The sequence below is a fragment of the Rhineura floridana genome, chromosome 14 (genome assembly GCF_030035675.1).
Source record: "Rhineura floridana isolate rRhiFlo1 chromosome 14, rRhiFlo1.hap2, whole genome shotgun sequence".
Taxonomy (NCBI): Eukaryota; Metazoa; Chordata; class Lepidosauria; order Squamata; family Rhineuridae; genus Rhineura; species Rhineura floridana.
The window spans coordinates 14,010,095-14,028,322 of NC_084493.1; the positions used below are offsets into that span (position 1 = coordinate 14,010,095).

General features: G+C 42.4%; 1 protein-coding gene and 1 pseudogene across 6 annotated transcripts in view; both read left to right on the forward strand.

Annotated features, from left to right (window-relative positions):
* The window catches only part of ADAMTSL3 (ADAMTS like 3), a 300,162-nt gene that overhangs the window by 44,117 nt on the left and 237,817 nt on the right, over nt 1–18,228 (forward strand). The window lies entirely within an intron of this gene.
* On the forward strand, nt 3,022–3,140 carry LOC133370135 (5S ribosomal RNA; annotated as a pseudogene).

Genomic DNA, 18,228 nt, shown 5'->3' on the forward strand with positions numbered 1-18,228 from the left:
TTGAGCAGCAGGGCGGGCGGTACACCAACAAAATTCCCAACCTGTCTCTCTGGCCCAGCGCAAGGTGGGGACACTCCAAACCAGTCGTCACCTGTACAGGGTGCTTGGAGAGTGAGAAAGAACTCCTATAGACCACGGCAACCCCACCTCCCCGACCTTCGGCTCTACCATAATGCTGAACCATGTACCCAGGTGGGCAAATGTTATTTCTACCTTTGGTACCAAAGCTTCTGTTAAAGTAGTAATGTCCAGGAACACATCTACTTGTTTAACTGAGATATTACTGTATTCCTCTGGAATTTGTTATATCTCTATATATTCTGCAAACAGACATGGGAGCGGTAATTGCTGAGTTTGCATGTTCGTTTATGGAAAGGAAAGGAAATCAGGTAAACAAATACAATCGGTATTTGCTATTGTTGGTCTTTGGTCCGCAAACAATATGTAAATAATGACATCCCCCATTTTTCTGCCATTTCCTTTGCATTTAAATGAATGGTATGGAATTACATAATTAATGATGTCATTAATTACATAACAAATTAGGTTAATTCAGCCATAACACACAGTGAGATGAATAACCTAGTTTTTGGCAGAATCTGAACTGCAGCAGAATGACAACAGTGCTGATTGCAATGAATACATATTGGAACAGAAATTGCTGCCTCCTTACATCCCTATATTTTGTTGCGCATAGCCTTGAGCGCCTTGGACAGAAGAATGAGAATAGAATTTCACAAACAGATTCATAAATAAATCTGACTTGCTGCTGTTAGAGATGGGATGAAATGCTTGACTGGATTTCCTGCTCTGACCAAATTCAGCAAGGGAATTTTTGGTTGCTTGTGAGAAAGATGTAATTTAGCAAACACATAGGAAGCTGCTCCATACTGGGTCAGACCATTGATCTATCTAGTATTGTCTACACTGACTGGCAGCAGCTGTCCATGGTTTCAGACAGGGGACATTCCCAGTCCTATTTCCTGGAGATGCCGGAGACTGAACCTAGGATATTCTGCATGCAAAGCAGATGCTGCACCTCTGAGCTATGGCCCTTCCCTTTTCAGAAGAGTTCATTATTTTTAGTGCAGATTCTTAAAAATATATTAATTTGGATAATCCCCCCACCCACCAAGTCCTGAGGCTCTGAGACATTAATAAACCATCTCAGAGTTGGACTAGTAAAGCGACCTCTGCACGAATGTGCTACTAATAATTCTATGAGGTCCTGGCTTATGAGCAGAAATGTGCCAATTATTAGGTTACTATATAAATAATATAAAGGTAGTTTTCTGTTTGTAGAAGGGGTGCACATATGGTGCCGGGAAGACTTCAGTTACCTATGTCTGTGTCTCACTGAGATTTGGGGGGAAATGTGCATAAATGAAACAGCACTTTTCTCTCTCATTTCCAGATGTTATAGGAAGGATTTCCTCCCTTATGCTATATGTCAACCAAAGCAATCCTCTGTCTGACAAAATATTTCTTAGAGGTGTACTCTACTTAGAGGCAAAACATTGGCATTTACACCAACTTGGCAATGCAGCTGGCAAATGGGTCAAAATAAATGGCGGTCACAAGTACCAAAGGTCGTGAGAGTGGGCAGATTCTGTGGCATAGATTGGGGGGTCAAACTATATGTGACATGTGGCTGAAGCCCCCCATGCCCCTAGATATGCCAGGACCTGGCGAGGTGGGAGACCGAGAGGATGCTCCTTCCCAGCCTGTGGAGGATGAGAGGGGCTGGGTGAGGTAGTCTGTTGCAAGAGAGACCAGAAAAATTCACAGGAGAAGGCTGTCAGACCTCTTCTCTTGAGCTGGCCCCAGCATGTATCTCTCACAATCCCACCACTAGGCATTACTACCAGATACACTGGAAAGCAATGCTGCCCTGAGACTTTGCCTTAGTCTCCTCATTTAACAGATTTCCATTAAGTGTCTAGGTACACTTTCAGGCCACAACCCACCCGTATCTTTCTATCTTTAAAGACTACAGCCCTGGGTTGCCTTTGGATACCTGCTGCTGATACACTAACCATTCACCGCTGCCACCATAGATACTGGTTCCAGCTTTGGTTTTTGCTCTGCCCACCCTTCTCCTCTGTAGGAACCCAGCCAAGGATCAGGCGTGTTGTTTAACCAAACAGATTTATTAAATAACTCTGGGAATAAACAAGAGTACTTTGAATTCAGTTGTCATGCGTGTGGTTACATATAAATGATCTTCATAGTATAGTTTTTCTTACTTCATATACTTTAGTCCTAAACCTGCCTCACTACCCATCTAAATACACATCCACCCTTTACCCTCTTCAACCCCAAACCAGAACCGAACCCCTGATCAACTGTCAATCTCCCACACATACATTCAACCACCCAGACGCTCAACCAATCACAACACAGCATTCCTCAACATTCCATCACGTGTACTCCCCCCTCCCACCTTACTCTACTTACCATATTTAACCTACAAAACCGGCACTTACCATAAATATTATACAAACACTACAGGGGCATCACAGAGGCGTGCCCAGTGATGTCTCCCAGGGGGAGGTGGTGCATCAAGAGAAGGGAGGAGACTCATCCCCCTTGGAGAAGCACCCACCTGCAGCCAGGAATTCCTGCAGGGACGGGGATTTTTTTCCAGTAGCCCAGCCTTCTCTGCCTATGCTTAAAAGCTTGGTGGAGAAAACTTCCTGGGACAACTTTGCAGCTCCTGCACAGCCTTGGAACTCTTGTTCCCAATCTTGGACTCCTGAACCTTGGCCTTTGCTATGGGACCAGATTTGTTGTTGCTGCTCCTTTGCCTCAGAAGAGCACCTGGACTAGATCTGGCTCTTTCCTAGCTGTGGAGTTTGTACCATTAAAGAGCTTTAATACAACTTTGCTTCTTTACTTAGAAGTAAACATATATGTTGAGTGGTTTTGGGCAGGAGCCAGGACACTGTTTTGTCTTGTTTTCAAAACTTATCTGCTGCTGCTTTCAGTGTTGTGTCTTAGCTGTTTCTGTTGTATTTTGCAGCCTACGGCCATACTACCCCAAACACCCCTGATCTCGTCTGATCTTGGAAGCTAAGCAGGGCCAGGCCTGGTTAGTACTTGGATGGGAGACCGCCTGGGAATACCAGGTGCCATAGGCTTAGCGGAAGGCAATGGTAAACCACCTCTGAATACCTCTTACCATGAAAACCCTATGAATATATATATAAAAAAGATTCATAGGGACACCATAAGTCGTAATCGACTTGAAGGCATATAACAACAGTTACATTTTGCATGTCACCTTGAGATGCGTGTGTGGAAGGTGATTAATAAATTGAGAAATCTGAAAAACATTGGACCTCCTACCCGAGGAAAGATTATTGGAACAAAGCAGCTGCCTTCTTCCTAGATCAAAGTGGAATGATGGGAAGACGGGGGAGTCAATGTGTGTCTGAAGAAATGTAGAATCTCTGAAACGAATTGATGTTGCTATTGATTTTTTCCCCCAAAGAGGAGTATCCTCTGAGCTCAAATTACTGAGAAATGAGTATTGAATTTGAGCTGCGTAAATAAAAAAGACTGACCCTACTGCACAGTGTTTAGAAACTTCATGGGTGAAGCTGAGGGAGGAATGGCAGGACTATACAAGTCATATTTCTTTTGGAAATATGAATTGGAGATAGAGTTCAGGTAGACTTTAAAAACTAAACAGTATTTTGGCTAAGCAGTGCTGTTCCCCTAGCATTTAGGGCAGATTTTAAAATCTTTTTGTCAAACTGTATCTTGAGAGCACAATTAGTTGCTGATAAATATCCAAAAAGCTTAATCATTGGGATAATTTTCTTTTAAAGCAGAGGGGGTGGGGAGCTGAAAGAGTTCAGATTTATTTGATCTGCAGCCAGTAGCTTACATCTTGCCAAAGCAAATGTGTTTATATTTAATCAGGAGAATTTGTAGGGTGGAGGTGGGGAGGACTGGTTTTCATAAGAGCCCAAGACAATGGCAGCTCCATATTTTTGGAAACCAAATTATCTGGATTGTCTTCCACTCTTTTATTATGTTGGTTTAAATCAATTCTTGTAAAAATTAAAAAAAAAAGCCTCCCTAAGAGGCAATTGGTAAGTGAGTGTATACTAATTAGTGGCCTGTTTCCCCTAGCGGTTGGAACAGCAAAGCTTTAATATAATAATTAGATTTATGTCCCGTTCTTCTACTCAAAGTATCAAGGGAGGCGTACAACATAATCACAGAACCAGATAGTACAATCAATAAAAAGTACATTTTTTTTAAAAAAAGCAAATATCATATAATACAACCAACACTTAAAGACAAAACAAAAACCTAACAGCAGCAAGGGTATAATGATGTTATGCATTAAACTGGCACAATAAAACCTAGGTGTTGCACACGGAAAGTCTGTTGAAAGTGGTTTCTCAATTTCTGACTAGAGAGTCACAAAGAGGGAGCTTGACAGATTTCAGTTTGGGAGTGTGTACCTTGAACTTGCCTCACCTTGCATTCATCTCCACAGTAACACTAATTCCAACATCGTCACTCCCTTCCTCCCCCAGAATGCCTTTTCCTCCCAAATGCTATTTTACCTTCAGCCCTTTTTCATTTGTCTGGATAACATATCCAGAATTCATATCGAGGAACTGACACGTACTAGTTGGACTCGATCTTACTCATGCTTTATGCAGCAGCTGTACTTGCTGAAGATGCACTGACATTATTCCAGCATTTCTCGCAGGAAGCATTCAACGTAAACAATGGACACACTTCCTTAAACATCCACATACCCACATCAGGGATCTGGGGCCGCATCATGGCTTCTTCTTAAGCTGTGTTTAAGCCCATGTGTCTGTTATTCACAGATTGTATGTTTTGCATTAAACCTTCCACAGGCCTCAGGACGTAGCCTTTTCTCCACATAGATGCATGCCATCAACGGAGCTGTACTCCAGATGGATCCAAGTGCATGGGTCAGAGCTGTTGTAGCATTGTGATGAAGAGATGGATCGGAAAATGCCTGTTTTGAATCTTGCCTGAACTGTGTAGTTTATTTATTTATTAATGTACTTGCTAGGCCGACTTAGGCAAGACACACAAACTCTCTGTCAGCGAGGAATGGGGGAGGCATCCAATCCAGTTCACATTTAAAGCTGTCTATCAAATTCACACTTTCCAAAACAATATGAGAACTGAAACAAAGTGAAATTTGCACTTATATGAATTTTGCAATGCTGTTCTCCAGCCGATGTTTACAAAAATGCATATATGAGGAGAAATTTGCTTCCAAAAATATGCATGTTAGTCAAAGCTGCACACAAAAATGTATTTATTAGGAGGCGTTTGCACTAATATGCTGAAGAGTTTTCATGATTTTTTTTCAAATTGCAAATTGCTGCAGAAATGTGGAGAACTGGATTTGAGATTGGAAAAATGAGAAACTGAGAGAACTGAAACAGACAGATCTTTCCATCCCTACTCTCAGCCTTACCACCATCTGCAATATTGCTCCCAATATTTTCCCTCCCCAAAATATTTATATTAATATATTTTGAAAGGAAATATCGATAAACTTATCATTCTTAATATGGATACATTAGATATTTTTTTAAAATCCATTTTCAAAAATAGCCGTGCTACATAAAAATCTGATCATCGATGATAGAGAATAAGTGACTTTAATGAGAAATTCTGTACCAAATCCGAATTGGGTGGAATTCTAGCACATCCCTGCCTCATATTGTGGCCACATGTCTGCTATCAATTGCTGCATGTGACAATCTCGGAACTGGCATGAAATAACCATAAAGAGGGATATTGCAGGAGCAATTCCCGCACCTACTCCCAACATACCTTCTACACCAGGGGTGGCTAACCTGTGGCCCTCCAGATGTTCCTGGTCTACAGCTTCCATCATCTCTGACTATTGGCCATCCTGGCTGGGGTTGATGGGAGTTGGAGTCTTTCCATCAGCTTCAGGTCTGGAGAGCCACAGGTTAGCCACCTTGCTGTGCACAAATGACAATTAAGTATGGTAGGCACGTGGCATAAATAACTTCAGAAATTCTTTACATTTTTATTGGTTATGGTTGCATTGATTTTTTGTTTTTGCAGTTTTTGGAACTGGTCCTTCCTGGTCTAAAATAGCAGACTAGAAATGAATTACTATTAATATTAACATTATTCTTCAACCCTGTAAGGTTGACCTGTGTTTGTCTTGGTGAAATAAGGGTAGTGTTGGCCCCAGTGGTGTGTGGAACAGGCCTTCTTGGCTCTAGTGCGTTTCCTCCAATTTTTAATAACGGAAGCAAGCGTACCCCCTAATTAGTAAATTGAGACATATAGTGTACTTTTTCCCAGAAACATTTACTTAATCATAACACTTCACAGACTTGATTTCAGCAGGTCTACTCTGAACATGACTGGCATTGGATATCACCCTCTGTGGGGGTTTTCAGACTTGGAAAGGTAGGGATTCCCTTTCTGCAGAAAACAGATGGTGGAATCCACAGCTGCTATCACTGTGTTTCTTTTGAATCAGTGTCCTGGGCATTCCTCCTGATTGGCTGGAGATGAGCCCAGCGAGATAGCAGACAGACAATGGACAGCTTCAAGTGAAGGCAGGTACTGTTGCTGTGTCGTTTATATCGGGACTGACTGGCTATTCCAGTGACACCACGCAGGCTGGAATTGCATACCCCAGCAGAGCCAAACTGGAAGGAGGAAGAGCTGTAGCAATAGATCATAAAGAGATGCAGCAGGCAGCGTTCCTTGAGTTGGAATGTTTTGAGCTTGCGTGAGGCTTTAATTGATTTCTCATGACATACACTTAGAATTATTGCCCTGGTAGCTGCTGGCTTCTTATTCAAGTGAGCCACAAGCAGAGGTCGTGTTTGCAGATATTAAATAAAGTTTACCTAGTGGGTTTCTCATTATGTTCACTGTTGAGCTTTTTACTTCTGTATGTTAGAAATTGAGCTTGGAAAAGTTACTTTTTTGAACTACAACTCCCATCAGCCCAATCCAGTGGCCTTGCTGGCTGGGGCTGATGGGAGTTGTAGTTCAAAAAAGTAACTTTTCCAAGCTCTGGTTAGAATGTGGCCTAATGGTCCAGTTTGTGGCTATGGTGAGTGTTTTCATGGTCTTGTTTAGGTTGAAAAGCGTACAAATCACTAAGTAGAGGGACTTCACTGTAAATAAATTTGCCATATAAAAAGCCAGGCTTTTGGATTCTGAAGAGGGTCCTAATGACTTCGTCTGAAATCTGAAAGCCACTTGACATACCTACTTGCCCATTATCCATTGATTTTAGTGGAATTAAGACTGCAATTCTAAAGGCCACAATCCTTGATCCACTCAGTCAAGAAAAAGCCCGTTGAAGATGTCTTCAGAGCTGCTCAAACAAATGGTTTAAGGAATGCAATTCAGTTGGTGTTTGGACCCCTCTTTTTAAATTGGCTTAATTGGTCGTAATTTAATCTTAGATTATTTGGGAGCTGCATTCTGAGTTCCATTGACCTAAACAGAATTTTGCTGAAATAATTGTTTGAGGGCAATTTTAAATGAGTTGTGGATTAGTGGAGCCTTGTTTCAAATAAAGAAAATTGCAGCTTTTGGAATATTGAATTATTGCTTGATGTGCTGGCCTTACTAAGTTGTGGTGCTTTTAATTATTAATATTATGTGGCATTTATACCACTCTTTGTTCAAAGCAATTCATGTGCCTCAGGGGTTGTTAACATTTTTAGGCCAATGGACACATTTGGGATTTTGAGAAATGCTGTGGGCGCCAGTCACAAAATGGCTGCCATAGGGTGTGGCATAATTCAAAAAGTTCTGACATATATTATCTTAGGACAGTCTTTCCCAACTAGTGGGCCACCAGATGTTGTTGGACCACAACTCCCATCAGCCTCAGTCAGCATTGCCAATGGTCAAGAAAGATGGGAATTGTGGTCCAACAACATCTGGTGGCCCATTAGTTGGGAAAGGCTGTCTTAGGACAACAGCCCTTGAGGTAGATAAATGTTCAGTAGCATGGATATTCAATATTCTTGGGCTGAAAGTGAGAACCAGCAATTGGAGGGGATTGTCCACCCTACCACCCAACCCTTGCTCTTGGCTCTGTCATCAGCTGGTGGAAAAGGATGCTCTGTTGGAGGAGTTGCCAACCTGGTGCCCTCCAGGTGTTTTGCACCACAACAGCCATCATCCCCAATCAGCATCGCCATCTGGAGGGTACCAGGCTGGTGAATGCTTCTCTATTACCTCTACTGCCTTCGCTGCCAGTTCCAACACAGCTGTAGCACTGTGAGGCAGCCACAGGGCAACCGGGGCTCTGTTTTTGTTTGTGTTGTTGTGTCACTTGGAGGAGAGCGAAGGGATTCATCATAAGCTTGTTTTTCAAAATAATGAAGATCATATTAAAACTGGTACTGCTTTTCTGAAATTGTATCAAATTTCTTTTAAGATCACAAGAAGTACCCTGCTGGATCAGACCAACATTCAGTCCAATGTCCTGTTTCCTACAGGAATCAACCTGGTGTCTCTGGGAAACCCATGAGCAGGACATGAGGGCAATCCTTCCCCTCCTCCTCATATCGCCCTTTGTGGCAATGGAGCCCAGGGCAGTGAACAACATAATGAGTACAGCAATTGTCTGCAATAGTTAGAAACAGCACAACTAAAATAATAACAATTATACAGCAGCACGATAATAATGCTGACAAGGCCCAGGACAGAAATAATGTCCTAAAAGCCTGGGACAACAAAACTGTTTTTAGTTGACATCTAAAACTTGACAGCACGAACAATCACATTTCCCCATAGAATTCTACAGTTGGTGTGTTGCCCCTGACAGGACCCTGTCTTGAGTTACTGCAAGACATGCCCATTGACAGGATCATAAGCAGGGCCTCTTCAGCCACTTTCAGAGTATGGGCCAGTCAGTATTGAGAGAAAAGCTCCGTTATAATCCTTTATAAGTAATTGAGGACTGAGCTATTTAGGGCCTTGTACATCAGTGCCAACATCTTGAATTGGGCTCAGGAGCTCACAGGCAGCAATTACTTGGCTGGAGAACTGCACTGGGAAAGTTGGAGACATGCAAATTTTGAAAGATGGGTGTGTGTTGGTTCACATGTTGGTTTGGAAAGTCCGAATTAGGGAAGTTCACCTCTACATGCGAACTGAATCTAATGCCTCCTCCATCCAAAGTTGTACCCCAGCAACTGGTATTCAGAGGCTGAAAAGTGATGCATGCAAGTTTTGTAAAGGTGACAAGGCTGAGTAAATAGTGGCCTAAAGGAAAGTTTTGTACTGGGAACTTCCTGGCTCAGGATGGGGGAGTAATTCAGTTCACATATAAAGCCAAATCCATCAGTTTCACACTTTCTGAAACAGTGAAGAGAACTGGAGCACAGCTATCCTTCCAAATTCGCACTTATCCAAATTTTGGGATGCAGTTCTCTAAGTAATATACACTTTAAAAAGTGTAATTAGGGGGAAATGTCCATAAAAATGAATATATCAGTGAACTAGGGACTCTACCCTTGCTTGCTTCACTCGCCAACCCCTCCTAAGCCCCATCTCCCTCCCTAGGTCACCAAAGCCCCCTTCCCTCCACGGTTCACCGTAGCTCTCCCACTCAAGGTTTGCTGCAGCTGTCCCTGTTCCCCCTCCCCCAGCGGTTTCCAGAGCTCCCCTTCCCCCCTACCCTAGGGATCACCAGAACTCCTCTCCTCTTTTCTCTCCATCCCACCCCAGGGGTTGTCAAAGCCAGTCTCCTACCCACTTGGTGAGGCTGAGACCTAGGCCGTGGCTGCCAAGCTCTGGGCTCAGTCTCTTTTTTTGTAAGATGCTTTGCTGCTGCTCCCGCACATCACGCTGCATGACGTCATGATGGCGTGATGACTTACAGAAATATAGTATAGAGAGAAATAACATACAAAAATATATGATATTAGGAGAAATTGCTTGCAAAAATGTGAAGGTTAGTCAAAACTGCATTAAAATGTGTTTGTGTGTTTTATGTGCCTTCAAGTCGATTACAACTTATGGTGACCCTAGTAGGGTTTTTGTGGTAAGAGGTATTCAGAGGTGGTTTACCATCGCCTTCCTCTGAGTCTGAGTGCATCTTAGTCTGGTGTCTCAACTTTGACCATTCCGCCTTGGGTGCCCCTGCTAGGAGCCTAGCCTCTTGGCCTAGACTCCTGACGGCATTGCTGTCAGCTTCTTCAACACTCTCAAACCCCCTCACCACATTGAGGTGTGCATCCTAGAGGGGGGAAAATGTGTTTAGTGTGAGAAATTCTCACTAAAATGCTGAAGAATTTTCACAAGCATTAAAAATCACAAGTTGCTGCAGAAACGTGGACAACTGAATTTACAGTTGGAAGAATGAGAAACAGAACCGGAATTGACAGATCTTTCCATCCCTACTCCTGGCTAACCACCTCAACTCCTCTGTGCCACCAGCTCTCAGATTCTTACTATATCTGCTGGCCTGTTGCCTTTTTGTAACAGCAGTTGATGGCAAAGAATGAGAGCTACCTACAACCGTGTTGTGTTAGAATTCTTGAAATGTGAAAATGGACAGTTATATTTGTCCCCTGGGGCAAGAAGCATGCTGTGGCAATCTATCAGACACCTCTCCCAAAAAGGCATTTTAAAGGTAAAGAATCCATCAAGACGTACACTCTTTTGGTGGTATCTGACTGGACTTGTAATATATATATTAATCTGACAAACATGTACTTGCAAGTGAATAAGAAAGTGGCTCTCTTTTAAAAGTATTTCTCATTACTCCTTTTCAGCAGTTTCCCTGTCCCCCATCTCATTAAGGAAACTCCTTCCTTCTTCCTCCAAGACCTTCCTGGTTTCCATATTTCTCCTTCCTGCCACTCCCCATTCAGCACGGATATTTCATGCCTGTGCCTTACCTTGTAATTGCAGTGATTTCTCGCCTCTAAAAATGGTTGATAATTTCACATAAAAATGTTGTGCATTTATAGTGTCCATGGAACCAAGAGTCCTGAGTAACTGCTGGGTGTATTTATGAACAATCTCGGTACATGTATGTGACAGATATGTATGTGATAAATATGGGTTGCATTCAGTGCACCATGTGGGCAATTCCACTAGTACAATTCCACTAGTCTCTGTCTCTGTGTTTGTTGCCTTCCTCCCAGAACATGCCTCTCCCTGGAAGCTTATTTCATTTAAAAAAGCCTCTAGCTTTTTGTCATGGTGCAAGTGTGAGGAAAACTGGCCAGGCAATTCTCTAGGCTGATGTTCAGTACGAAGTATGCCAGTTCCCCACATTCTGGCCAGTGAGTGAAAAGGTACTAAGGTGCTCCACAAACACTTGGGCAGCGTGTACTGTTAATTTTTTTAAGCATAAACATATTCAGTGACTGGAACAGAGGAAGCTACAGAATCCCACTACTTGGTCTGTCTAGCTTAGTGCTGTCTACACCACTGTTCTTCAAATTTGGGGCCCCAGGTGTTGTTAGACTACAACTCCCATCACCCCCAGCCAGCTTGGCTAATGGCTAGGGAGGATGGGAATTGTATTCCAACAACATCTGAGGATCCAAGGTTGAAGAACAGTGGTCTATACTAACTTAGCAGCAGCTCTCAAGGGTTTCAGGCAGAGTTCTTTCCCAGCCCTACCTGGAGATGTCAGGGGTTGAACTTGGCACTTTCTGCATGTAAGGCAGATGCTCTACCACTGAGCTACGGCCCTTCTCCCAAAGAGCCATAGAGTTCAGGTTTTTAGACTTCTGTTTTGCATTGACTTAAATATGCTTCCTCACAGTGCCTTTGGGGAGATGGGCCTGTGACTGTCGCTTTTGCACAGATGGTTCTTCTCTTACGTGTATTAATGCAAGCACATTTTTTGCAATGTATGCTTTCTCGTACTGCAGTGCAACTCGAGATGAATGAATCTGTCCGTTTCTCTCAATATCTTGGCTTTTTTAAAAAGTCTTCAGTTCAGTTCATCCCATTGTGAAGCCCTCCAAATCTAAATGAAAATCTTTATGTATTTTTCTGCACAATTCTGCTTATATATGTGTTTTTGACACAATTTTAACATTTTTACAAGCAATTTCCCCAAATAGAATGTATCTGTTATTTTCACTTATATACACAGTTTTGTATGAAACCTTTGGTTGGAGAACAGTACAGTAGGGCCCCGCTTTCTGGCGTTCTGCTGATGCGGCGGCTTTTAATTAGGGGAAATTCCCTGTTTTAAAGCCGCTTTTGTGCTTTTGCGGCATTTTGCGGCATTTTGGCGCGACGCGACCATTATAGTCAATGGCTTCCACTTTACGGTGATTTCTGCTTTACGGCGATTTCTGCTTTACGGCGATTTCTGCTTTACGGCGTGGGCCTGGTCCCTAACCCACCATATAAGCAGGGCCCTACTGTATCACAAGATAGGGAAAAGTGTGGATTTCAAAGGAGACCTGCTTTTTGGTTTTCATATTGGTTTGGGAAGTGCAAATTTGGGAAATTTGCATTAAAATGCCAACTAAGAGTACCAGCTTCTCATGGTGATCTATGGAAAGACACTTTTATTTGAGGGACATTTTAAATGGAATTGCTTTTGCTTAGTGTGTGTGTGTGTTAATGTTTATGATTGCTTGTACTTGAAAATTCAATGAAAAAATTAAATGCGAACTCAATTAGTTTCTCCCCTATCTCTAAATGGATTGCCATCATATATATATGGAATTGATTAATATCTTATTTCCATTAATATTATTAAATCATCCAAGTAAATTGAAACATATGATCAAGTCATAAACATATGAACAATATATACAACCAGAACTTTTGTCTTGCATATTTATGCCTTATTAGGGAAATCCATAACTATTCTTAAATAAGCGTTTTTCTCAGAACAACAGTCCTTTAGCCACTCACAAAATCATTAATCCAAACTCACCTTCAACATGTCAGGAGAATGAAAAACCACAGTATGAGTTGGGAATGTATCCTGTAGATCTATTGTATTGAATAAAAGGTGTCCAGCTTTTTGTAAATATAATGAAAGCTCATTATAACATGGGGGTTGGGGGACAAAGGATGCACCTGTATTATAGGACTTCGGTGTTATAATGAAAATTGCTCTGAAAGGATTAAAGCCAGTGAGTACTACTGATTCCTAGAGAGGCAAAGAAAACTGCCACTGCAGCTAAGGAACAGAGTAGTGGGATGGAGTAAGCTGGAAGAGTAAAAAGAGAGGTGGAAACAAGTTAACACCAAGCCCCTAAATAGTCATGAAAGAACTCAGAGAAGGCTTGAGAGATAAGTGTCCCTTAGAAAATAAAAGGTCAGGAAGGAAAAGGGCGGGAGGGAAGGGGACAGAAAAGAGATTTTTAAAAAATGCTGAGAGGAAAAAAGACTGAAACACACAGGGAAGCAAATGGAAGATTTAACAGGGACAAGGAGCACAGAGGATGAAAAATAAGTATAAAACTACAAAATAGGGTATGTATTGTTTTCCTTGGGGGAAATGGTTATAGCCATGGTATATCCGATTCCACAGTACAGTGAGGTGCATTATAGCGAGCTTCCACTGTAAATCTTTTCTTTGCTGTTGCTTACTTTTTAAATAACAAATTAACAGCATATTCCTAGACTTTTTCACACCAATCAATTACAGAGGGTTTAGATGGTTGCCTCCACTTCTATGCATAAATTATCCTAGCTACTGTTAACATATATGATATTAATCAATACTAATTCCTTATGTTGTGGTCTTACTGACTCCTTTACTGATTTAACAAAAATAAAGCCGGATGGCAAGGAATTTCATACCCTAAGATTTCAATTATTTGAGTTCCTTTTTTTTTGCGTGTACCGCTATCTTGTCCATTTATTTGTTGTCTTAGCAGCACCTACTGTTAGTGTTGTTCTGTCCTGCTTGTGTCTTTTTTTGAAATGAATGTTATGCAAAGACCTTCTGTTGCATTTATGCTTGAAGCAATGCATACCAGTGCTGCCTCTGTGGTTTTCTGTGTGTTAGAAGCCAAGTATGGCATGGGTACAATTCTGCCTGAAACTGGTTGACTTTGGGCAAGTTCTCTGGTGCCCTTGTACTGCAGTGAACCAAAGTAAGAATTAGGCAAAACAGTCAGAAGGAACCCTTTTAAGTCCAAGGCTGGTTCTACACAGCTTTCCTGGAAAAGCTGCCATATCCTAATTATACGGCAACAATTTTCCAAATTTTGTGTTGGATTAAGACTATGTCCAGACAGCAGTTTTACCCATTTCTTTATTTGTAACCTTTTTTTTATTAAGCTCACCCTTGAAGGAACCCTGGAGTACCCCACAGATAGTTGCAAAGAGGAGTATATGGACCATTGCTGAGAGATGTTGCTGGTATTAGCCACATTCTTTGATGCTCTTATAACATTCCTTGTTGGATGTTCTGCATGAGTAGAAAACTCCAAATTCAGTTTAAAATTCAGTGGCAATTATTCAAAATAAAATAAAATAAATTCAAGTATTCAGCGAGTTCTGCTCCAGTAATTTCTTCAAGTTAGTTTCCCAGTGTCTTAACTTTTTCCCCAAGGTTGAATTCAAAAGTGTTATTTTGTCTCTTACATCTCAGATTAAAAGACACCCTTTGGCTGTTTATATATAAATATGAAACAACTGCAATCCAGTCATCCAGAGAAACTGAAGGCATGTTGTGAAACATGGGTGAACCCTGGAATAACCTTTTATGTCAGAATTTTGGCAACAGCTTGAAATTTACCTGTAGATGTCCGTGTAGTTAGGCAGTTTAAAACTTAAACCATTCATTGTAATAATTTAATGGGGGGGATAATTATGATTGTGATTTTATATTTTATAGTTGAACTGCTGGTATTTTATATGATATGTACCCTGCTGTGAGATCAAATTACTGTATGTAGTTTTTTAAAAATAATAACTAATATTTTTAGTGGGGTGGCTTGGAGTGTAGTGCTACAAAAATGCCTTACCTCAGCTATGAATGATGTTAGGTGGCTTTAGGGAAGCTTCTCAGCCCCTGGGAATAGTAAAAACTGGCCAACCTTCCAGGGCTATTGTAAAAATTACTGAAGCATGTAAGAAAAAATGTGTGTATAAATCAGGGTGAGGAACCCTTTTCAGCCTAAGGGCCGCATTCAATTCTAGACATCGTTTGGAGTCTTTGGAAGAACTCAACATTCCTGTAAACAACTGAGGACAATTCCTGATATTTCCCTCTACCCATGAATCCAGGTCATCCACCAAACCCCTCAGAAGCAAAAAACAAGAATTCCTCCTTCCAGTAGTCTCCTTTCTATCCTATAGTATTCCTTTGAACTCCTTCAGCTTAGTTTAGCAAAAGAAGAAGTCATCCTTGTTAGAAAAGGTGCTAGCTCTTACCTCTCTGCAGAGGGTTTTTGATTAGTCCTGAAAACAAAATAACAAATGTGGTTTAGAGGCAAGGTAACACAGGAAAGGCTGGAAGTGAGAAAGGGGTCTAGCTAAAGCCTAAGTAAAAGAAGTCCATACCCACTGTTTGTCACAAATGGTGCTCCTTGGAAAAGTATGATGTGGATCAGCCTTCTGGAAGTGTCCCCAAATGCTGCATCAGAATAGCGTGAAGCAACTTCCTCGGCAGAAGGTTGAACAAGATGAAGATGCCTTGTGCACCCTGTTATAGGAAAAAGCTGGTCTTACGGCTTCCCCCTGAATGTGAAATGGCTTTTCCACAAAGGGTCCACTATGGTGCATGAGTGACATTTAGTAACAGAAGACATTACAGGGAAGTTCTCGAGACATCCTGTGTTGAGTTAATTAACTCTCATGCCACAGGGTGAAAGCCTCTTCCCATTCAGTCTAATTTTAAGCAAGGTGCTCTTGCCTTAGCTAAAAAAAGGGGGTGATCATGAAAGTTCGCAGGAAATGTAAAAAGGAATACTCTTGAAATAATTAACAGAGTATATTAGCAAGGTGCCCTTGCCCTGCTGAAAGAGGACGGAGTTCCCTGGGAATACAGCCAGTGAAGTTAAATATGGCAAGAATATGTTTGTGTGTTGATACTCTATTTCCAGTGGGAGATCATTGGTTGAATTTATGGTGCTGCTTGCATTAGATGTGATACTGGATTGTGAAATTAATTAGGGCGGGGTGCAGATTCTTATTTCTGAATGACAAGTGCCAGGGTTATCCCTGACTCGCACTATACGGGCTTTCCCTGTCCACCACAATGGTACTTTCAAGGCTCAGAGCAAAGACAGCTTCCACACAAAGTCTTGGGCCGTGTACAGAGTTCCAGTGAAACCAGCTGCCTTGGTAATATCCCGCCCTGAATGTTTAATTTAAAAAGCTTCTAGAGATTGGGGTGGGGGAGTTAGAACTTCACTATCCCCAAGTTGCCAAAAAAGGCATTAACAATAAAACAGAATAAATTCAGTCCATCAAAGGCCTGGGGGGAAAAAGGCCCAGTGAAGGCACCAGTTAGACCTCACTGGGGAGAGAGTTCCACAGACAGTGGAAGCCACAATTAAAAAGGCCCTATCCCTTGTCATCAACCTATAAACCTCCCTCAGAAGAGGGGCCCACTGTTACAGTGGGTGACAGGCAGCACCAGTTCCTCTCATCTTCCCTCTCCCCCATCCTGTAAAAGTATGCTGAGAAGTGGATGGGCGGATGTCCCATTATGCAGCTGGAAAGGAGAGAAGGAGTGGCAACTGTGAGGTGGCCAGGGAAAGTGGCAGTACAGCCATTGTGGAGGAGGTGTTGCAGTTAAGAAGTGGCATTGGGCTGCCAGGCTATGGCTGTGGGCACACTAGTCGCTTCAAAAGTAGTAAGAATGGTTTTTTGGCTGTGTTTTCAACGAACTCTGCTCTCGCCTGGACACACCTCCCTTCCCTGCTCCTGACTTCACACCTTTCAGAACTTCCCACAGCAAAGTGTTGGGCCAGTCACTGTCTCTGCCTGAGCATATGGCAAAGCGTTTCCATTGGCCACACCTGGAGGGGCAACAGGTTGATCTACCAATCAGGTGTGAAATCTGCCTAAGCTGCTTTGAAAAAGCAAACAAACACTTGAGCTGATACGACAAGGTTTTAGAGTAAACAGAGGCTGAATTTGACTAGCGTTGTGTGCCCCCGTTTTCAGAAAAGAGAGGTGGAGATGCACTAGAACCGGAAGAACAGTAAGTGTGTCTCTACCCTAGGAGCGGGGGAGTGCCTAGAAGGTTCTGGAAAGAACATAATGGAAACTGAAAATAGAGAAGTGTAGTCCAGTCAAGAGTTAACAATGAACTAGTACAGATTATGCTGCTGTGTCCAAACACAGAATATGGAGTGGATCATAGGGTTCTGTGATGGCCAGTGTTTCACATCTTTTCATATACAGGCGGGCCCCGCTTATAAGGCAGGTTCCATTCCGGACCCCTGCCGTAAAGCGGAAATCGCTGTAAAGCAGAACCCCATTGAGTATAATGGGGCACATCGCGCAAAAATGACGCAAAAGCAGCAAAATCGGCTTTAAAACTGGGAATGAAAGCTGCCGCATTAGCAGAACACCGGGAAGCAGGGCCCTACTGTATAAGATGATACATTATACATAGCTGCAGTATAGTTTGCTGTTGGCTGCAAGATGCAGCCAGTGCAAAGCCATCAGAAAGTCAGGATAGCAGGATCGATTTCATAAAGTCTTTTGCTTTTTGGGTGGGGGGGAGTCTTGGCAATCAAAATCCCAGTAGATGCACACACTCTGTTCTTGTAAGACAATGTACAATCGGAGCCAGGCCCTTTCTTAGAGTCAGCCCCCCAAAGTAGGAGTGATTGAATGGGAGCTAGACTCTGGGGGAAACTAGCAAGAATGAGGTATGAGGAATGGAGCCAGGATCTCAAGACAATAAGGCAGATATCCAGCATTTAGCATTTACTCAAGCGGAGAATTGCTGCTGCATTGAACAGGCGGCTTCATGCCTGCAGCTGAGGTCTTATATAAAACTCCTGGGTCATTCGGGGTTGGCAAGCTGCACAGCCAAGCAGAACTCTGTGGGTGGAGTGAGCGAAGCCACCTAAGGGTTTGAGCCTGCTGGCTACATCACCACTTGAGCGTTGATTTATCACAAGCCTCCATGTCCAGAATGCCCTCCCCTGGGATGGGGATGGGCTTGCCAAGTGCTGAACGAGAACTGAGAAAATGTTCTGCTGGTTGTGGATCCCACCTCCAACTCCCATTCCCAGATTCTTG